This window comes from Bicyclus anynana, chromosome 9 (assembly GCF_947172395.1).
Source record: "Bicyclus anynana chromosome 9, ilBicAnyn1.1, whole genome shotgun sequence".
Classification (NCBI taxonomy): domain Eukaryota; kingdom Metazoa; phylum Arthropoda; class Insecta; order Lepidoptera; family Nymphalidae; genus Bicyclus; species Bicyclus anynana.
In genome coordinates this window covers 12152453-12177213 of record NC_069091.1, presented here as the reverse complement: position 1 = coordinate 12177213, position 24761 = coordinate 12152453, and the positions used below count along the sequence as shown (strand labels likewise).

Genomic DNA, 24761 nt, shown 5'->3' with positions numbered 1-24761 from the left:
GTTGTTCAAAGTAAGTACAGTAGTAAAGTTAAAGATATGCAAATATTCAGTAGTTTAGTGTGGGCATATTATAGTGGGGCCGACTGAAAATTCACCGCCCAGAGCAGACAGAAAATTTTCCGCCCCCTCTCTTATTTTTACAGATTTACATCTTACAATTTATTGAAAATCAAGATAAACTACCTACCATTGCTAAGGAAGAAGCATACATCTATAAGAAGAAATGTCGAGCGATCCCATTATTACTGCAGGCTTTGAAGAGCCATATTTTGTACTAAATTTTAAGGAGTTAGTTACCTACTAGATTTACAAATGTTTGCCCCCTTTAACCCCTCATCGCTACTCCACTGTAAATATGGACAGAGTGTCTGGGAATTGGGGTAAACAGACCAAAGTCAACACAGTTCAAACTCCATAATTGTTTACCGTATTTACCTAAGACCATTCCACCCCGGTTACATATCCTAACCTAGCCTAGCCTATCCTAACCATCCGGCAATTTACTCATTATATAAAAATAATTCTGCTTTAATAAGTAAAACTTTATTAAAAAAAAAATCCACCGACTTCAAAAACATAAAACGTACCGACTAAACTAAAAAGCGAAAAATAACATCATATTAAGTTCCTGCTACTTTGCTGTTGATACCTGCTGATCAATTTGAAGGCGGTGCTAATATTTTTATACATCATATTATCAACTCCATATGTTTATGTGAGTGACATTTGCTATCGACAGGTCTCGTAATCAAGTTGTCGATCGAATCTGTCATTCCCAAATTGTTAGTTTTCGAAAGACAATCGACGTACCACATGGCTACAGGTACAGGCCCAGGATCGTCATGTTTGGAAGTCCCTACAAAGGCCTATATCCTGCAGTGGACGTCCATCGGCTAATATGATAATGATGATGATTCCCTAGACCGAAGTTGTATTGGCCGGTGTGCATTCCCCTTTTCAATCAATCTTCCTAAAATGAGGTATATCTGGCTTTTGCAGGCTCTCGATCTGTACCTACTCGTACCAACAGACATGTCACGTGTGTAAACAATGATACCAGCAGACGGTCCCAGACAAATTTTGTTTTCAGTCAAAGCTGATAAGTTTTGAACTTCATATGAGTCACGAGCAAAGTCAAACTCAACATTCTCATAAAGTCTATACCAAGACAAAGAGGTAAAGTTAGTGCGACGTTGTAGGGGGTAATCCTTAGATCTATTGAACCGATAAAAAAAACAAGTACTTATAAAAAGCGACGTTATTTCTGAGTGTCATAGTCACATCACGCTACTACCAATAGGAGTAGAGCATGAGCATATGGCAAAAACGGAAAGCTGTGTAAACGGTTACAGTTGCGCAAAAATTTTGTATGACGGTGTTATTCTAAAAAAAGTCCGCAACAGCATAACATATATATTTTTTAAGAATAACTCACTGCTATATATTATATTTGGGCCCCAATTATTTGCGAATGTGTTTTCATATACATGATATAATCCTTACCCGCTCGTCAAAAGTGATTAATTTTGAAAAAATTTTTGATGCTATCGACATTATTTTCTTATAGAGTTTTAAAATAACACTGGAACAGAATAACGCGTATTTATGAAGTAATGATGACTGATCGCTAGTAACTGTTGTTACTTTAATAAATATTTTATGATAATTTTCCAGAGCATCAATGGATCTGAGTATATTTAAAATAAGTACTAACTCGTTAATATCATGGATTGAAAACGTTGTACCGGCATTATCTTTACGAGTATTTCGATACTAATTAACGATTCGTTTGTTCACGAAGGAAGTATAAAATCGTAATTTGTTTATGTTCATGGCCTTAACTCGATCCAAAAAGTATTAAATTCAATAGCAACAGTTTTTTCTTCGTTTTTGTGATTATAGTGGAATCAAATAAGTTGAAGTTCTTGTGCACATTTTGTTGAGTAGTTTTAAAATAATTATTGTACTAACGTACTGCGTATTATAAAATATCGATTTGAAGGCTACTACCTACTACTTGTTCTATCAAAACTCGTATCTGGGGGCACGGCAGTGTCCTCGCCAAGTCGAGCAATAGTGACACGGTCGTATCATACTTTTTTAGAAGCAATTCAAGCTATTTACGACCCCTTATAACTTCGTTGTAGATGAAAACAGAATACCGAATTTGGAGTACCCAAGTAGATATTGTACAGATACGGTATATTTAAAATTTTATTGTATTTGTAGTTTAAGAAACTTTGTAACTGGTCAAAGTTTCCTAATTTTGTCACCTGTTAACTGATCGATCATCAAAACTCTAAGGCACTTCCAGCCTTAATTAATTTATAAATTATTTAAAAAAAATATTTTTTTAGTTTAAAAAAAATAGCAGTCATAGAAGTTTAATATTTAGATTTGAAATCTATTTTATTCAAAATATAAAAGATTTTTAATATAGTCACTATAAAATGTTGTTCGGTTAGCTAATTACGTAATAACTTAAGCAGAAGGTCCCAAATAACGGACTGAATAAAATAACCTACTTGGTATTACATGGATCTCACAACATTTTACGGTAGAACAAATGAGTCGCGAGAATTGGTATAATTTACAAGTGGGATTATGTTTGTTATAAGGTGTTAGTTTAACATTGATTTCTGTGTATCAAAAAAAATATACACAAAAACATCTCATATTTTATTTGTATAGGTGTAGGTATAGTAATTACCTGGTAGTCATTCGTTGTACCTATTTAGGTTGGTTCTATACATTAAAAAAATAACGAATTTTAATTATTCAGAGTTCATAAAATAATCTTAATATTTTGCCGGATTAAGGTAACTTGATGTCTGACACAGTCTTCCCCAGTATTCCCCTTAAAGTATTGTACTTACAAATGATTATTTAAAAAAAATGATTATAAATAAATAAATATACTTAAACAATACACATCACTATCTGGCCCCAAAGTAAGCATACAGAGTAGCTTGTGTTATGGGTGCTAAGATAGTTGATATTATAATATTAATATTCAATTATATACTACATATAAATACTAATAAAATATAAATATAAATACTAATAATACACAGACACTGGAAAACACTCATGCTCATCACACAAATATTTTCCAGTTTTGGGAATCGAACCCACGGCCGTGGATGCAGAAAGCAGGGTCACTACCCACTGCGCCACGCGGCCGTCAAAATTATGTACGTTTTGTTACTCCTGCCACCTCTTGCCCCAATCCTATGCTAGATGGGGTCAGCACAACATGAATTAACGTTTTTTGGATTCTGAAAAAATAAAGATGAATTAAAAATGTCATAAAACGTTGTAACTATGTTGTAACAAATTTTTTTTATATAATAATGATTTCATCATTACTACGAGTATATTATAGTAGAATTATCAATTTTTTTAGATATTAATTAATTGCTGTGTGGTTTGGGTAGACCAGGCCCGGGATGGGCATTCCCTTTTCTTTGACAACAGAGAAGCTCAGTATTTGAACCCAGGATCTATACTTTTGATACTAAATATCCTACTAATGAAAACTCACCAGTGAATGAGATTTTATTTTATCCAAATAACAGAACCATGAACCTATTGTTTCTTCAGAAAATATTCGTGTTATTAAAAAACTTGATGAGGGTAAGTTTGAGTAATTTGATATCCTGTAATATTTTTTGATACGAGTATTACTTGAGATGATATCTTTGCGATAATATTAAGTTTGTGGTTGGGAGGATAATATGCGCATAGTGCTCTCACACTAGTATTCCCGGCTGATAATTTTTATGTTTAGGGGTTGTTGGGTCATTAAAATTTGTCTGACCAATGAAATATAACTTAATAACAGTTACCTTAATAACATATTCAAAAGTCAGACATGTAAAAATAAATAAAGTTGATTTTTTTTTTTTTAACTTTAAAGCGTCTGACCAAAGTTTTGGTCCATGAAAAGTGTCTGACACTTACGATGCTACTTTAGAATAATATTCTATAAAACATATACAAAAATCAGCCATAAAAATTCAAGTTAAGTTACTCTTATTTATTTATTATTTATTATTATTTATTATTAGTTACCTGTCTCACCTACTACCTGGCTAGGTGCGCCACGGCGAGCTCCATAAACTCACAGGTATTCAAAGCGCATGAGACACTACTGAGAACCTAAGGTTTTATCTATTTGAAAATAAGTTATGTCAGATCGCTCTGGGATCTTGGACTATTCCAGTTTTTGCGCCGGTTGAAAAAGAAAAATATGTACTAAATTATTCACAACGGTTTTCCTGTGAGATTATTGTTACCTGTCAATAATACTGAGTCTTACTATAAGATAATTGTACACTCGCTACAGTAATTCCTTACGAGCATGCCATTATTTTAATACTAACTATTGTCAGCGGCTTCATCTACTTTGCAACTGAGTAGTTCTATCATATTAAAACATGAACAAACAAACTTACTTTGGTACTAGTGTGTTTGTTTATGTGTTCTAAACACAGTAAAAGATTTCCTTAAAACATGCCATAAATCCTTACAATGGGGATGATGACTAGGTTTGAATATATATTTTATGATACATTCGGGTAAATAGAGTCAATGTTAACTAATTTATACATAAAAAGCAAAGATTTTCTGGATATTTGCAAAATAAATGAGATTATAAAATTTCAAAATCTATTAATAATATTTTATCGTAATTCGATGAAAATTCATACAGTTTTAGCTTCCTTACATTAAATGTGACATTATTTAATATTTGAACTATAAACATAAACGCACAAATAACATAGATATTAGTAATTTTGTTTGAACGCACATACAAATCTAACGATCATTACATTGCCTACGACGTCATTAGTTCGTGCTATTTTGTATGGGGGGTTTTCAGGGATCCGCGGCGGCGCCGCAAATCTGACCCTTTAAATCCCTGTAGCTCCGAAAGTAATGATCGCAGATACCCTGTTCCTTTTACAAAATTACTTTACTATTAGTATACTCTTAATTTATATGCAATTTAAAAAAACTGTCATCATCCCTATTCTATTTTTAAATGCGTGCAATTTACGACAACGAAGTCCAAGACATCTGATAAAGAAACTACCATGCGAACAGGATAATTGCTTGTCAACGTGACAGTTTGTATGAGATGACAAGCGATGATAGTACAATCGCACAATGTACGGTAGCGATTTAAATAGTTAACTAATCTTCGAGCACACTGTCACAAGCTTGCGATGAGAGTCCTACAATGAGAGCTGCGCCACAGTAGATATAATAAGGCTGCGCCAAGTACATGTTTTACCTTAATTACAATGCAAATTACAAATTAATTACACCGACTAAGTCTAGGACAGTTAGTAATGAAAGTAGTACCATGCGAACAGGATATTTACCTATCAATAGAACATAGCCCATCCTGTTAGGTTGTACAGTAAAATATAATTTAACTTTTACATTTGATATTTAAAAAAATTCAAAATCAAGACTCATTTATTTCAATTAGGCTAAGTTTACAAGCACTTCTGAGACGTCAAGTTATGTCATAATTTAATTTAATGGTGGTAATTATAATCGAAAACTTAAAATTGAAGTTCGAGAGTTCCAAAGCGCTTTGGTCCGAGAAGAGCCCACAACAAACTCACTAAAGTACATGTACCTATGTATTGCATGATGTATGATGTAACGTACACTGACAGAAATCAGCCTTTGATTGGAGAATGATAAAAAGTCATTGATAGCTATCGAAGATGTCTTGCTCTGATTTTCTGCAGAACATATCCAATAATAAGACTGCTAAATGTATTTTTGGAAGGAACCTCATATTTAAAATACTAACTACAAAAACAAAATACTTCAGCGTCTGTTAGTAATGATATACCACTTACATATTACATTCTATTTCAAGTAGGTACTCGTAATTAAAATACTGCCCAGCCATGGCTACAATTCTACATGCATCTTCTGCATTAATTATTTCATCTATTATTACAGCCCTACTCGATGTGTACCAAGTTAAAAATGAGGGTATAAATTGCTAGTAATTTCACACCCAATAATTTGTTCTTAAATTAATGAAAATTCTGATTGAATTGAATAAAGTAGGGCTGTAGTATTATAGTCCACGTTATTACCACAATATCGCCAGACACTTTCTTGTAAAGTAAAAAAAGTCGCTTGCCTTTAGGGATTTGGTATTTATTTCACATAACAATATAATAGCAGCTTCTGGAGCCTGTAGAGTTATTTGGCAAAGAGTAAGATGTGCTACTTCTATGAGCATTTACGTATATCATCATATATATCATCAGAAAAGTATGCCAGCAATTAAGTAATCAAGTGGATACAGGCACAGCAAAACAATTAGTGTCGTAGCAATTTGAGCATGCAGAAATAATAACTTGAACGAAATCATATAATTATGTTTAAGCTGTAGGTAGTATCTTTTATGTGTACAATGAGCTTCGGGGGTGGTTTGGGCGAGCTTTGAAGCTTTTAAGCTTTGAGCAGCAAAAAATATGAAAACATAATCGAGCGAGGCTTAGCCGTATTTACTATAGCAACCGACAAAAAAAAAACGGCTAGAAGGTTATCAATTCGGCGCGTATATTTTTTTATGTGTGAATACGGATAACTTTTTACTGAATGGTCCGACTTAGATAATTCTTTTTTTTGGAAAAGGATAATTCTTTTTATATATCGTACCGTTTATACCATGTCAGATTTTAGTTTTGATTTGAATTTTAACCGCCGAACAGAAAACGCTAAAAGCTAACGCTTTTACTTCTTCAATCCGTGCTTCAAACCATTATAGAGGGCAAGACAACTGGAAGCGATTCGGTCCCTTTAGCCAAGTGACACGACGATTGGGAATGACAGATCCTGATTACGTGACCTGTCGATAGCAAATGTCATTCCCATACATTTATCTAGTTTTCGGAGCGTTTGCGATAGTAGAAAGAGAATCGACATGCCACTTGGCTACAGGGGCGGTTGTTATTAGGTTAGCGTCGTCGATATATATATACAAATAATTATTTATTGGATTAATTAGATTAGATTACTGGATTAACACATTTTTCATCCTGAAAAGAAGACGCGGGCGTCCGCTAGTTTGTTTATATAAATAATTTTGTAATTTTCTGATCTTATAGGCACGAATTCGTGGTCGGCGAGCCAAACAACAAACGTCTAGACTGTGTATGTATACTCTAAAGTCTAGACAAACGAGACAGTTATACACAAAAACAAGGAAAATTAACCGACTAAGCGTGTACAAATATCATCCTTATCAGCTTTTTTAAATGCCCACTAAAGGGCTAGACCAGTGATTCCCAAAGTAGTCTATATCGACCCCTGCAAGTCTACGTCAGCGAAAAAAAATTTGGACGTCCATGAAATGAAAATGGGGGTCCACTATAGTGGATTCAATACATACACTGATAGTACCTATTTACTTACATCATACTATCTTATAATATCAAAACATATACATTATTTATAAAAGTACTTATGAAGTAAAAAAATATTATATATGTTTATAACATTGTGTAAGTTGTAGTAGGATGTTGGTATCCGCTTTGTGGTCGCAATACATTTTGAACTTGTAAAAACCTGAGAAAAGAAAACCTTTACTTAAGTTTTTAACACTGAATTTCACTACAGTTAGAAATTTACAAGAAATCAATATCAGGTAAGTAGGGGGTCTACCCAACACGGAAAACGGGTGTGGGTTTCAACCTCCTCTTAACAAGTTAACCTGCTTCCATCTTAGATTGCATCATCGCTTATAAGATGAGTTTGTAGTCAAGGGCCAACTTAAAAAAAACAACAGCAAACAAATATACGGAAAGAAAAAAAAACTGCCACGTGTAAATTTTATATAGCAACAGTAATACTCATAAAGAAAAAATCATCGTTCATTTATGCAGGAACATAAACTTCTGGCGACGAGTTTTATTTGCACGCCATATTTAAGGGCCATTAGTGAAAAAAAATGTCAAACGCGAGAAAATTATCATGGCGGAAACCAGTGTAAATAACTGTTGGTACATACTCGTATAAGTTTGCAATCCTATCCTACTAATATTATAAAGGCGAAAGTTTGTGTGTAAGTGTGTATGTTTTTTCCTCTTTTAGGATATGACCTCTGCCTTCGATTCCGGAGGGTGTGGGTTCGAATCCAGTCCGGAGCATGCACCTCTAACTTTTCAGTTGCGTGCGTTTAATAAAATTTAGTTTCATATATATTATTTTAATCCTGAGGAAAATATAAAGAATACGCTAATTAACTTTCAGTTCTTAGTGAAACATACGGCACATAAAATAGGTACATTATTCTAAACGGAGAGTTCATTTTATTAATGAGTGTCTCGCAGGGATACATTGTGGGTTCATTTGTGTTATTGTCATATTATAATTTAATGACTAGCTGCGTCCTACGGCTTTATCAACATTATTAGCATCGTTATAAACCCAATTTATCTTATTAAATAAAGCTTCTAGATAATGTAGTACTTAAGTAATAATATAATTATCTTGTTAGTTTAGTGGTTAGCATAAGTGGCTTCGGATCACGAGATATATATGTATATCTCGTGTAATATATATGTATTGTAGAAAATAGTAGTCTGAAACGGATATGACGTCGCTCTACCTCGTGTTGGCTTGTGCTGATGATAGGTGGCGTGACTTGTTTCCGTAAAGAGTAGGGAGTTAGAGAGGGGTAGCGGGGCTTCAGTATGCTATTGGCATTGGGGCCGTCCACATTTCTTGTTGTGTAATTCTTTATGGGTTACTTGGGATAGGCGAGGAGTGACTTTGAGCTTTTTTATGAGGGTCGCAGTTATCGGCCAAGTCTCGGCTGTCTTGGATCCAAGTCATCACTGGCAACACACACTCTCCGAAAACTTTCGTCTTCAGATACTGAGAAATTTTGGTTGTAAAGATGTCGAGGAGTTTCCCGAACGCTGCCCAGTTGAGCTGGATTTGACGGTTCATCTCTTTCTCGAAATTGGACCTACCTATTAACAGGACTGTGTGTCCTATAGATTAGGTAGGCTAGGTAGATGTATATTGTATACTTGTCTACAATTTTGAGAGCACATTCCTCAACAATAACTGGGTAAAGTGGTACCTACATAAGCATTACACATGGTCTGACTAATGAATGCCTCACTCATGTTCATTTTTAGGCTTTGTTGTTTTGTTGTTGCTGAGAAACTCTGCCGTCCGTCTCCAATTTACGTTAATTGTAAAATAGTCAGGATTTTTTTCTGTAGAGTTACAGAAAAAAATCCTTAACTTTCCTAATTAAAAAAACTTTCTTAATTTAAACTTCTCGTTTCGTAAGAATCTTCTGCAAGTAAGTATTGGAAAAAATAAAAAAGATGAATTGTAAAAGTCGTTCTCAAGTTATAGTATTCTGAGGTTATAGCGTGACTAAACGAAATAGGGATTCATTAGATGTCACGAATTAAAAATTTCAATTTAAAATGAATGTCGTGGAAAAACATGCTAATATTGCTAAGATAAAATGGAGAAATCGGAAAAAAAATCTGTTTCACGGAATTTTAATCATTTGCATGTAGTAAGAGAAGTGATAGCCTAGTGGACATGACCTCTGCCTCCGATTCCGGAGAGTGTGGGTTTGAATCCGGTTCGGGGCATGTAACCAACTTTTCAGTTGAGTGCATTTTAAGAAATTAAACATAACGTGTCTCAAACGGTGAAGGAAAAACATCGTGAGGAAACCTGCATACCAGAGAATTTTCTTAATTCTCTGCGTGTGTGAAGTCTGCCAATCCGCATTGGGCCAGCGTGGTAGACTATTGGCACAACCCCTTTTAATCTGAGAGGACACTCAAGCTCAGCAGTGAGCCGAATATGGGCTGATAATAATATCCAATTTACTAACAAAACACCCATTTTACACAGTGTAAAAATTTTCGTTTTTCCACAGTGATAGACAGTTTAGGTAGTTGGGAATAGTGAAAAGATTTACAAACGTGTGCAGACATACCGATCCGATTTTTTTTTGTTTGCATTTAAATTTTTGCTGCCAGACATGACATGTGTTGACTGTGAAACAAAATACGAGTACTTTGACGGATTCATACACGTGGCAGTACGAGCAAGATATTTTTTTTAAATGATAGTGTAGGCGCAGAAAGTTATTTTTATATCTGTGAACGGAAATGGATATAATTCATAAAATAGTCCAGAAATGTATGAAATAAATTATGTAACAGAGATTTCCTAGGAAATCTATAGATACAATTGCAATTGCTATCGGAATTGTACCAAATACATTCATTCAATAACAATTATAATTAATTTTTGATCGAATTAGGTTTGTGCTCGAGTCCAGAGCTCATCATTAACCGAATATGGGTTGATAACGAACGAACGTTCAAATATCAATGAGTACGCGAAGCAACAACGGCCAACCTTTAGTGGCCAACTGCGGAAAAGGCCCAGGAAAAAAGCAAAAGAAGAGGAAATTCCTAGGATTCAAACATTTGTGGTGATATATCCAAAACATAAGAAATAATTCCAGAAATCGAATGGAAAGTTCTGTCCTGATGCAAAGCTAGAAACTCTGGAAATAGAAATATCTAGAAATCTTTATAATAATTTTGTTGTCATTCTCGATGTTTTGTTAAGTTGAAGGGGCTTTTTACTATTATTATTTTACAATCGTGTATTTAATAATGTTAATTTATTTTAATTATATGAAATAAATATTGTTTAATTATGTTTATTTTTATTATTTTTTTGACCCAACTCCAACCCTCCAACTATCCGGGAAAGACATTTTTTTTCATTTTTTACAAGTTAGCCCTTGACTACAATCTCACCTGATGGTAAGTAAGTGATGATGAAATCTAAGATTTTTTTTATTCTTTACAAGTTAGCCCTTGACTACTCACCTGATGGTAAGTGATTATGCAATCTAAGATGGAAGTGTGCTAATTTGTCAGGAGAAGCACGATAATCCACATCCAATTTCGGTTTCTACAAGGAAACTGTATTAGGAATTTGGTTTATAAATATACAGCGTAAAAAAGGCAATATAAATAAATATTCAACATAAATAACATGAATAAATTAAAAAATTAAAAAACACTTTTGATACCCATATTATGGGGGTGAATTTCAAATAGCCTGTCCGCCATCTTGGACGTCCGCCATATTGGATTTAAGTCACGTGACTATTTTTTTCGTATTCCTGACAGCAAACCTATTCCTTTGATATCCATATCATGGGGGTGGATTTCAAACAGTCACTCCGCCATCTTGGGGAGGCCGCTATATTGGATTTGTTTCTTAGCTAGTCATGTATTGTCATCAGAACTTAGATCGTATGCAAAATTTCATCCTAATTATAGACGGGGAAGGGGGTCAGATTAAGATTCCATGATTTTCTTACATACATTACAATACATATTTACAAGTGAAGCTAATATAAGCGTTACTTTGTCTCTCATGATTTGTGTAAAAATCGTTAAATAACCTTATGACTATTACGGTATCTATTATTGCATTATATTGCAGGTCACAACTACGGACTACGGACATTACGGAGTACTTATTAAGTCTACCGGCACAGAAAACATTATGTACAAGCTATCGGCAAAATGTAATTCACGTGCACACGTGCCTACGTAAACAGGTTTTTACTCAGACCAATTATAGAAGGACCTGTATCGCACTCATAGTCACGAACAAAATGGGTATGTAGGGTTATTATATTATGTATTTCTGTGTACTATTCATATAATGAGTCACTACATAGTTTATCGTATTTCCGTTTTAGAAATTAAATAATTATACTCATTTTACGTAAAGGGGCTTATAAAATTACGTTGAAAGTGGCATTAGTACCTAGGTACTTATAGTAGTGGTTGTAGCAAGTAGTAGTTTAGTTGAATAAATATTGTTAACATTAGAGATTTTGTTTGTTGTAAGTTTCAAGTTAACCATAGTCGTAGACACGTCCGTGAACACACAAGGTTTCACCAGAGAGCCTAGTGGCAGTTTTATACTGTGACGATCGCGTTAACGCAAACGCTAAAGAATTGAAACAGCGCCATCTAGTGGCACTACTGCACAACTGTTTCAATTCCATATAGATTCGCGTTTACGTTAACGCGATAGTAACAGTATGAAAATATTGATAACTCTAGGCACACTGAAAACCAGCGTCACAGCTCGGTGTGGCATCGTGCTGAGGTGGATACTTTCTTTGTCCACAACCATATAGATTGTGGACACCTTTCGGATTCTACCAGACATCGTACCGGAGCGCTCAATCGCTTCTCGGTACGTCTTTGTCGGTAGGGTAGGATAGACCTGGACCAATTAAGAAAACCTCAATCGGCCCAGCCGGGGATTAGTCTTTTGACTATTCTATGCCACGGAGGCGTAAAATACTCAAAATAGTCTAGTCGATCTTGGAGCTTGCCCACAACGCTGTTTCAATGAGGGTTAGCTGACTTAGAGTGATAACTTCACTTGATTTGATTAAAATCAAATTTCAACAATAATTTTTGGGACCAACACGGCTTAAGTCTTCTATTTCTTCCCCACTACCTACTTCTAATTTCTTAAAAGAAAGTAATCCTCAATATTTCGAAACCTGACCCGGGATTGAACCTGGACTTACAATCGGCAGCCGCATAGGCTAAAATATTTTAATAGGCCTTGAAGTCACTTATACTGGTGAGAATATCTTTCTATTTACACCCTGTATATATATCTATCAACTAATATTGTGTTGTTTATTTGTTTGAACGCGCTAATCTCAGGAACTACTGCTCCGAATCGAAAAATTCTTTCAGTGTTAGATAGCCCATTTATCGAAGAAGGCTTAGTTGTACTGAATGAAAATATTTTTTCATCTTTAGGCCGCTGTTAAAACCATAGGCTGTTTGTAATACGTTTTTATGAAACAGAGACGTATATAACATTAGGTATATTGCTTCAAACTAAACTTGGTCTCATAAAATATCACATAAATAATATATTATACATACTTATTATACGTGAAATTCGAGTCATATATTTCCGTCTAGGACAAATCTAAATTTAATTCGGCCAAAACATTAATTGTTTCTACTGAACGAAATTCCATGAGACATAAAGTTAAAGTTTCTCTCCAAATTACCAAACATATTTTGATTTGACGGCCTTCGTTACGCAGTGGTATGCGCGGTGGATTTACAAGACGGAGGTCCTGGGTTTGATCCCCGGCTGGGCAGATTGAGATTTTCTTAATTTATCCAGGTCTGGCTGGTGGGAGGCTTCGGCCGTGGCTAGTTACCATCCTACCGGCAAAGACGTACCGCCAAGCGATTTAGCGTTCGGGTACGATGCCGTGTAGAAACCGAAAGGAGTGTGGATTTTCATCCTCCTCCTAACAAGTTAACCCGCTTCCATCTTATATTGCATCATCACTTACCATCAGATGAGATTGTAGTCAAGGGCTAACTTGTAAAGAATAAAAAAAAAAAATATACCAAACAAAAGTATAACTAGCCCTAGCTTTGGTATTATACTGATGAGCACTTTAATAATTCATTCGCATTTTTGTTAATTAATTTTTTTAACGCCGATATGTTATTACCCAAGGGAGTGTCGAAGGTTAGTGTTTCTCAGTATACTACGCCGCGTGTTTTCACCCGAGTGGTTCCTGTTCCCGTAGGAATACGGGGATAATATATAGTCTTCCTCGAATATAATAGGTATATTATACTCTAACAAACGGTAACGCCCCGCAACTTAATTCCTTTATTTGGGGCTACAAATCTGTAATCGCGGACTGCATAAAATATGCATTTTCAACCAGTTTTGACTGCAAATATTGTCTGAATCGCGAATCGAATAGGTCGTATTCGTATAGCAAAATGAAGGTAAGAATGACAAACGATTGTTGTGATTTTTTATGAAAATTGATTCATCTATGAAACGAACTGTTATTTTTAAGTGGCAAGTTGCAAGCCACTGGTATTCATACCAGTCTGAAATGAATAAGCTTCTAAAAACCACCACACAAACACTTTAAAGTCTTGCCTAGGTCTGAATAAATAACTAATCAATTGTATTGCCATTTTTTTTGCCGCCTAGAAATGTATCTCATATATAATTCCATATAAATTATCATTTCATATTCGCGGCACATTTACGGAACTTATATCCTGCGAATAAAGACATTTTACTGTATAGTACGCAGACCCGAATTAAGTACAATAGTATATAGTACTGGCAACCCTAGCGCAAACCGGTTTAAGTAATAATTAGTAAACAACAAATTACCTGCACTATTACATCGGCTACTTCCTCTTAGAGGCATTCCAGAGTATCGATGTGCAACTATATCAAAGTACTTAAATAAAAATATAATAGAAACCATCGATCGTAGATCGTTAGATGGGTCTCAAAGCGTCGCGGAATTGTCATTGGTTTCGAATATTGATTACGTCATCATTCGTAACACATTTCTCTTTATTCATGATGTGGCTTGTGTTTTTACACTTCCAAAATGAACACAAAGGCATAATTAAGGAATTAAAATAAGAAAAAACAGTAAATATTTTTTAAGTTCACGTCCACTCACAGCATGCGCTTGTTACGTACTAAGATAAGATGTGCGTGCACGTCTTTGGGTAATGACATAAAATTGTGCGTTTTTTAATATGTCCATCTAACAATTTATATCGATGATAGAAACCTACTATGGAACCGGATTTTCTATGGACGGATAATAATAGATTATAAAAGGGTTGCATAATAGGGGTTATTAAATAGATATTACCTACTCTTTAAATACCAATTGCGATTTAATTGTTATAGTTTTTCTTATAATTTCATTATATATTCTACTTTAGTGAACTTTTTCACGTATCCAACCATTTAGCCGGTTGAGGGTGGGGACACTTGACTCTAACAAAAATTAGCTCTTAATAGCTTAATATTTTACAAACGGATCTCAAAATCGAAAAATATTCAAAGACCTATTCAACGATACCCCACATATATACGAGTAAAAAAAATATACCGACTTACATGTAGGGACTACATGTAAAGGGGGTGGACCCTAAAAAAATATTGCTCGAAATTTTATTTTACGACTTTGTTTCCATTTTTAGCCCCCATTCGCACGAGACCGGACCTTAAAAAAGCGTTAAAATACAGCAAACGCATTCCCAAATATACGTTCCCACGACAACGTTTTTAAAACACGAAGCTTTTTTTCGAGCAGTGCTGCATTTTCAGTGTTGGGCGTTGGAAATAGACTTTTTTTTCATTTAACTCCATACTATATTTGAACGCTTTTTTAACGGACGTTAAAAAGGCTCTCGTGCGAATGAGGGCTTAATGTACATTGTTACATGCTCATGTTAATTTACAGCTTTCCAGTAGCAATAATCTCTGCGCTAAACCGCGAACAGACGGACAGACGAACAGGCAGACATGGAGAAACTGTAAGGGACTGTGAACTACGGAACCTTAAAATAAAAAAAAATCGTTTATTTAAGTTTCTAAAATGACTTAAATACATGTGAGTTTGGAGCCTTCTTTTAGGAGTGTATAAACTACCTCTGTGCTTGAATACTCCGCTCTTCCATAGCTAGTACATATGCGTAGTGAAATAACAGATTTTAAATGAACATTACTAAATTATTTCTTGGTGGACATATATCGGCGCTTAAAGGACAGGGGCCACGATATGCGCGCTGGCGAACATTAGCGTATCTAGGATTATTTTCTAGGTTGGGCCTGGCCCACGACATCAAGTCTATTATTGGGGGGCACAGGTCCATTTTAGGGTGGGCACGGCCCACCCGGCCCACCCGCTATGTACCCTTATGCTGGTGACCCTGGCTCCAAAGGTTGTCAAGTGCTTTTCAAAGAGGCAACGCCGCCAGCCTAATGGGCACCTTTGGGCCAGGTGTTTTTAGAGGCGGGCTTTTTGACGAGGCGAAAGCTGATCTATGACTCTGAATCCTACTCCTATTGATATTATAAACGCGAATGTTTGAATGCTTGTTACTCTTTAACGCCGCTACTACTGAAGCGATTTGGCTAAAATAAGAAAAGGAAATGGATTTTACTCTGGATTGACACATAGGCTACTTTTTATCCCGAAAAAATCCATGGTTACCCGAGATTTGCGAAAACTGATGATTTTGATGATATGAATGTTTGTTACTCTTTCACGCCTCGACTACTTAACCGAATTAGTTGAAATTTGGTATTGAGATATATTATAGCATGGATTTACACATAGGCTACTTTTTATCCCGGAAAAATCCATAGTTCCCGAGGGATTTGCGAAAAACTAAATTCCACGCGGACGAAGTCACGGACGTTCGCTAGTATTATATATTTTATGTAAGTAAATAAAGTAAGATACTTATATTGATTTTTGTATAATAAATTGATAATAGATTATTTCGCACGCATGTGTGTGTGTATGTGTGTGGCGCGTGTGTGTGAAAATGGTCATCTTACAATAAAAAAAATACCTTATTTTCTCCGAAGTCGCGGGCGTCTGTTAGTCTAGGATTTTTATTTTATTTTATTTTTATTCTTTACAAGTTAGCCCTTAACTGCAATCTCACCTGATGGTAAGTGATGATGTAATCTAAGATAGAATCGGGTTAACTTGTTAGGAGGAGGATGAAATCCACACCCCTTTCGGTTTCTACACGACGTCGTACCGGAACGCTAAATCACTTGGCGGTACGTCTTTGTCGGTAGGGTGGTAACTAGCCACGGCCAAAGCCTCCCATCAGTCAAACTACTTCTGTGCTTAAAGACTCCACTCTTCCTTAGCTAGTACATACTCGTAGTGAAATAACAGATTTTAAATGATCATATCTAAATTAATTCTTAATAGATTGTTTCGCACGTATGTGTGTGGCGCGTGTGTGATAATGACCATCTTACAATAAAAAATACCTTATTTTCTCCGAAGTCGCGGGCGTCTGTTAGTCTAGCAATACTAATTACAATAATGCGTTTATCCAAGAATGCCAATGCCTAGAACACAGCTCAGCTTTGTAATGAATGTTTTTGCAGCGTAGCGTTTATGCCGTGCCGCTTACGAGTACTTAGTTGTATCTAATTGCTTGCTCATCAACCAATTAATGTAATAAATTTGAAGTCGTGTTTACTGGATAATTACTCACTACATTTAATTTACTTTTTATGCACTGTAGATAATAATTGCATTAGGTTTAAAATACAAATTATGGTGTAATTTCTACACGTTAGTTTGTATTGTGTTACTGGCAATCTGTATAATTCAGGTATTCTATACAATGCCTAGGCAATGTACAGTTCGTCCAGGTTGAGTTGATCGAAAACCCAAACAAATATGGCCGTACTGAATGATGACGTCACAACACCTCTAGAGGGCCTTCAATGAAGGAAATCGGGAACGAATTATTGAATGAAAGTCTATTGCTAAAAATAATTATATTAATTTTATACACTCCACTCTAAAGACGTTGTCGTTATACTATTAGATATGTCACTAACGCGTCGAAATTTTTCGTATTCCGTAATTAACTCCGCTCATTTTTAAAGAAATCACTATACCAAACATCTCACTTTGAAACTACACAAAAACACAAATAATAACTAAATATTGTTTGCCATGTCGAGTAGTGTGTTCAGGAAGTATAAAATTGTTTATAAAAAATATATAATGTAAGTAAACACAAAATTGTGCATGTGTGCGCTCAGTGGGGTTTTTGTAGGCACGTAACGTAAGTAATTAATTATTGTTCGCATATTTATGTGTTTCTGGTGAAGAAAACACATTTCAAATTCGTGGAGGAAGCGCTAATGCGTTCACTAATGCGATATTTTTGTATTTTTGCGTTTACTCACTGACGGCCCGTCACACACGTCAACATAGTTTTGAACGAAATTAATGAAAGAATCCGAGAGAAAAATGAGCGAATATGAGTTGAATGTCAGTGACCTGTGCCGTGACATTGACGTATAAACCAGGCGCTGTGAGAAGTTGAGTGTGCATAACGTGAAGACAGTGGCGTAGCGTGCCTTGGAGGGGCCCTGTATCAAAATTAGTTGGGGGGCCCTATATGAAGGGTAAAGATTTCTTAAAAAAGAAAGATGTTTGATGAACCTATGAATTTACGGGAATTTTTAGGTTATTCAAACCAAAGGAGATTGTGGATTACATTTTACTACTGAGCCGTGATAGCCCAGTGGATATGACCTCTTTTCAAATCGGACCAATAGTTCCTAAGATTAGCGCGTTCAAACAAACAAACAAACTCTTCAGCTTTATATTTTAGTATAGATGTAGATTTTTATAGGCAGGATAGCTTATGTAGCGCTTCGGAGCACGAGGTCCTGGGTTCGAATTCTGGGTCGGGTCATGGAATAATTACTGAGCTTTTCTTTTTTCCAAGACATTTTCAGTAATCATTCTCAGCCTGGTATTGAAAAGTTGGTGTTGTTACACCCCGTGTCTCAGACAGCTCGTAAAGTCTGGTCATTATTAATAGTATCTTATAGTAGATGTTAACTTAACATTATATTATAGCCCTAATCCCGCCAACCAGCATTGAAGCAGCGTGGTGGGTCTGAGTTTCATATCCCCTCACTTATAAGGAGGAAGGCTGGGCCCTGTAGTAAGCTGTTAAAATATGCTGAGAATGAAGCGATTTTGAGGACGCATGAATAATAACTCACATGCCAAATCCTCTTTAGCAGAATTTTTGTAAAGACTGAGATGTAGTAATTGATACTCTCACTTGACAATCGGATTTCCATATCCCAATTTTCCCACCACCAATTTTCGACCTAACGAAACTAAGAACACTCTTGATTATGTCATCAATATTTTCTTTCAGTGCGCTTTCATTTGAGAGCTTTCACTCGAGAATCACTCACTAGTAGAGATCACTCTATAAGTTCGTAAGTTAACTTGTTGCTTGCCTTGTAGAAGGTAAACCTTAGTTGCAAGAAAGGAACCGTACTAACAGCGGGAGTTTGTATTGGTGTCCCAAAGGATAATTAAGAGTTAACAAGAAGTGTCTGCTCTGAAATAGTGCAGTAATTGGATCCTGCAGAATAAGACAATTTGAATGTGATGACCGGAAACTAAATATATTTAAGTATCTACCTACTAGGAATATACATATGTATGGATTTGTTACTTTTTGTGCAATAAAGACTTTATCTATCTATCTTTTTACTAGCTGACGCCGCGCGGTTTTACCCGCGTAGTTCGTGTTCTCGTAATAGACATAATATTTAACTATCAACGATATTTTATATTATAGATATGTTACTTCCCCACAAAATCACTGCAAAAAGTGATCCGAATATAGCTGTTACTCCATTGAGCGCACACATGTACAATTTTGTGTTTACTAACATTATATACATATATAGTTTTTACACTTCCTGAACACACAACTCGACATTGTAGACCTTATTTAGGTATTATGTTATTAAATCACTTTCGTTGTTTAATAAGCGACTAAATAAAATTAAGACAATTATGCACATTTGATGCGCTAGTCCCCTATCTCTAGTATAAAATATCAAAATATAGAATTTTCCAAATTGATTCAATATATCCAGAGATTGTCCCCTACAATACAACAAACTTGACCTCTTTATAATATTAGTAAAGATATATATACAAGCGGATGCACGTGACTTCGTTCACGTAAAACTCAGTTTACCAGAAATCCCACTGGAACCATGGACTTTTCGGGATAAAAAGAATTCTATATATTCGGGACATTAGTATATTATGTCCTTCTTAGTAGTATGAACTCAAATCGCGCCAAGCTTCAGTTGATTTCATTCTAATAGTTTCAGAGTTGTTAATAGGCCACAAAACTGAGCGCATACATGCACAATTTTGTTTTTAATTCCATTATTTATTTATGTATATATAGATTTTACACTTCCTAAACACACAACTCTACATTGTTGATGATATTTAGGTCTTATTTGTTGAAATAACGTTCGTTGTTGACCACAACTAACATTGAGATGTGAAAATTTCACATCTAACAGTATTTAACATCATTGCGGCGACTTATATTTATGTATTCCTAAGTACCTTTATTGTGGTAATCGTGGTACGTAAAACTATGAATATAAATTACAAATTACGACTTTACCGATAAAGATAGGAAAGATAGGAAAGTTTTTTAAAACACTGTTCTAGAATTTCTTGACTTTAATATGTCGTTGTCCAATATGTCAAATGAAAGCTTATTTTATGCATAATTTAACTTTATTGAGTTGCTTTTGATCTAGTTCATTGTTGTCTAGATTTTATATGGAAAATGTGGCCGCAATTTATATAGGCAACCTATTCGCAACGTGTCACTAATAAATAACGGATGAGTGCTTTCATTTCTAACTAGTAGTCGCCACGCGGTTTTACTCGCGTGGTTCCCGTTCCCGTAGGAGTACGGGGATAGAATATAGCCTTCCTCGATAAATGGGTTATCTAACACTGAAAGAATTTTTCAAATCCTGAGATTAGCGTGTTCAATCAGACAAATAAACTCTTCAGCTTTATAATATTAGTATAGATACCAAATGTTTGACTTTAGCGCAGTTAAAGGATTCCTGGATATTTTATTTTGTCCTACATATTTGATTAAGACACGTTTCTTTACTTCCCTCCATTAAACCAATCAATCAGTTAGTATATTAATCGCATGTGTTAACTGCATCGTATAATTGCTGTGCATAATTATGTAGCCATTTAAAATGTACCTACATGAATGCTAAATACCTACCTATAATCGAAATAAAGAGAAATATTAGGTTTTTAATTATTTTTACATAAACAATTTAAAGGTGAGACAAAAATAAATGCTTAGTGTTCACCGATTTGCTTACACTTTAATGAATAATCAATTTTCTCACCTCATCTACTTGTATTCCAAATTACGTAATCCAATGTCACAATAAAATTAAGTGTAACACAGCAAATGTTTTTTATAGGTAATCGAGTTTACAGAATTGCGAAATTACGCGTGAACTGCAGACGCGGTAGCAAGACGAGTATCATCCGCGAAATCATGGCGCTCACTGCCGCCCGCGTGTTGTTGGTACCTACTCATCTATATGGAAAAATGATTACCTGAAAAGCTCCAGCGTTATAGCTTTCCAAGTATGATAATGATACTCGTACATGTGTCTATTGGGATACAATTGCACTTAACTATATTGTACACTTAACAGTCAATCAATATTTGTTTTATTTTGTTTACTTGCGACCGCAAGTAAAATTTTACGCAAGTTTTCATTTTTATTTTATTGTTAAAACAGGATCTCTTTCTCTATAGTCGTTCTGGTAAGATCCCAGCCTCCTGCGGGTCCACGCCTTCCATCGGTTTCTGTTGGTGACCATCGCTGCTATCGTGTAGAACTTCGTCCCTTTATCCTCCTTCAGCTGGTCAGCCCATCGTGTTGGTGGCCCCTCGGTCTTTTCCTGTCAATGTGCCTGTTATTATTAATTTCTCCAAGCTGCAGTCACCACGCCGTATAATAAAACAGGATACATGTATATATAATTAGCTGATGACGCGCGGTTTCACCCGCGTAGTCCCATTATCTTAGGAATAAGAGGATAATATATAACCTTCCTCGATAAATGGGCTTTCTAACACTTAAAGAATTTTTCAAATCGGACCAGTAGTTCCTGAGATTAGCGCGTTCAAGCAAACAAACAAACAGACAAACTCTTCATCTTTATAAATATTAGTATAGGGTACCTACTCATCATTATGGAAAAATGTTTATAACCTGAAAAGCTCCCGCGTTATAGCTTTCCAAGTATGATAATGATACTCGTACATGTGTCTATTGAGATACAATTGCACTTAACTATATTGTACATATAACAGTCAATCAATAATTGTTTTATTTTGAGTACTTGTTTATTGATAAAAACAGTATAAGTACATATACATATAATTAAAAATAAAGTTATCCTCCGAATTAATAAACTTTTTAACCATTATTCTATAGCCGTATACCTAGTAAATTGACTTACTTTACTCGTCTCAAGAGAAAAACGTGAATAATCGTCGTGCTGAAAAGAGACTGAAAATAACTATAGCGTTAGCTTCCTGTTATGTCTATGTTCTTTATTTAATAATAGCGGACGCCCGCCCTTAGACGTCTTAATCCAGCCCTTACAGTAGTATCGCTGTAAAAATGGAGTAACTTCTCCCGTTTTCCCAATATTTGCCTTCACTGCTCTACTCCTATTGATCGTAGCGCGGTGAAAAGTACACTATAACCTGCCCAGGAGTATGAAGAATAATTGTACCAAGTTTCATTAAAATCCATCGAGTAGTTTTTGTTTCTATAATGAACATACAGACAGACACCAAATTTACTGATTGCATTTTTGGCATCAGTATCCCACCTGATAGTTATTTTGGAAATATATGTCATGTACAGAATTGACTTTCTACAGATTTATTATAGGTAAAGATATTTTTCAATAAAATTATTACGATTAAAATATTTAACTTTTCAAATAATAACTAAAACATTAAGTCTATTGAAGCAGTGATAGCCCAGTGTATCTGACCTCTGCCTTTGATTCGAAGTCAACCAATCCGCATTGGGCTAGCGTGGTAGACTATTAGCCTAAGCCAATAGTCCACCACACTGGCCTAATACCGATTGACAGACTTCACACACGCTAAGAATCAAGAAAATTCTCTGGTATGCATGTTTCTTCACGATGATTTCCTTCACTGTTTGAGACACGTGATATTTAATTTCTTAAAATGCACATAACTGAAAAGTTGGACATGCCCCGGACCGGATTCAAACCCATACCCTTCCGGATTCGGAGGCAGAGGTTTTATCCACTGGGCTATCACGGCTCACAAATAACGTGACTTTATAGTAGTAAAGTATTTTCAAAATCGGTTCAGTAGTTCCAGAGGCCTACAATAACATAAACTTCAACTCTACATATTATTAGTAAAGATAAGTTTTTTTTAAGTAAAGATAAGTATCTCGGTTGCATCCTGTCTAGTATAAGTTAGTGGTTAAAAACGAGTACCACTATATTCAGAAAGTTTTGCTGATTTATTCGCGTTCCCACGCCTTGAGACTTTGGGATATACTCACTACTACATTGGCATATATGTACAATAGGCTTGGGTATAGGCATAAATTATAGACTGTACCAATTGTGCATTTATGCACAATAACATGTCCTAGATAATTGCCTAGTTTCCGGTGGGATGGATTTACTATTATGAAAATTATTGTATGAACTGCTCACCTTTGTATTTCATCATTATCAGTTTACTTGTTTCATCGTAATGGCTCATTACTAGGCACTGGACTCTATTGAATAGGATATTCGGAGCTGAGACCTACGTGAGAGTGGGTTAGTATGTTTATGTATCTACCGTTTGTCTAGGACCGATGGTTTAGCGTTCTTTACTAGGGTAAGGTTGAGAAGCACCAAGAATGACATCTGGTGGTGCTCGTCTCTTGAGCCTTTTGAAAACCAGACATGCTAAGTAAATAGAATTTCCTGGAAGAATAAAGAAATAATCTTATTGCTTGATCCAGGGCTCAAACCATTGGAGCTGTAGGTAATAACCATAAATTACGTATGCCTTTTAGAGACGATATATTTTTGGAAAATTTCCTTTCTATACTACTTTCTTGATGAGTACTGTTTACCAACAAACAAATTAAAAATGAGGGTAAATCACTAGTCATTTCACACCTAATAATAATTATATCATCAACTTGTTCTTAAATTAATGAAAATAAATTTTGTTAATAAGCTTAGAACAATTAGATTATATTAATTATTAACCATATAATACATTATATATAACATTTTATAAACAAACCATACATAATTAAAAATAAATAAGTTATGAAATGACATGCGTTTTCTACCTTCATTTCTAATTTCTTTGTTGGTAAACAGTTATCATCAAGATAGGCTGTAGTATAGGTGATTAGATTCCATGTTTTTCAATGTGCTGCTCACAGTGTTTAAGTTCGATTGAATTGCCGTTAAAACTTCAAAGGCGCAAACAAACAAAGTCTTCAATTTTATTCTCTACTCGTATTAAACTAACAAAGAGAGAGAATTATGTGAGTTTTGTGGAAGGATCTATCATATCAACTCTGATCCCATAAATTACGTATGCCTCTTAGAGACGATCATTTCCTACTCATATTCGGCTCACTGCTGAGCTCGAATCTCTTCTCAGAATGAGAGGGGTAAGGGGCCAGCGTGGTGGACTGTTGCCACCACGCTGGCCCAACGCGGGTTGGCAGACTTCACACACGCAGAGAATTAAGAAAATTCTCTGGTATGCAGGTTTCTTCACGATGTTTGCCTTCACCGTTTGAGACATGTTATATTTAAATTCTTAAAATGCATACAACTGAAAAGTTGGAGGTGCATGCCCGGATTCGAACCCACACCCTCCTCCTCACGGGTGCTCAGAGACGATATATTTTTGGAAAATATTCTTTCTAGGCGATTAGACTCCATGCTTTTCATTGTGCTTCTCACAGTGTTTAAGTTCGGTTGAATTGCCGTTAAAACTTCAAAGGCGCGAAATATGTGAGTTTTGTGGAAGGATCCATCATATCAGCGTCTATCGGAATTTTCAAAAATTTTGAGAGATCGAGAGTTTGATAGGTGAAGCGTCGAAGCTTAACATGCAATCGTTTGGAAATAAAACAAATAG

The 24761-nt window shown here is 35.3% G+C and overlaps 1 protein-coding gene across 1 annotated transcript in view; it reads right to left on the bottom strand.

Moving 5' to 3' along the window:
• The window catches only part of LOC112043958 (pyrokinin-1 receptor-like), a 43702-nt gene extending 22618 nt beyond the window's left edge, over positions 1 to 21084 (bottom strand). Inside the window, exon 1 of the mRNA XM_024079654.2 lies at positions 20935 to 21084. The gene's annotated coding sequence lies outside the window, so the exon portion shown is untranslated. The remainder of the gene's footprint in view (positions 1 to 20934) is intronic.
• Positions 21085 to 24761: the final 3677 nt, after the last annotated feature.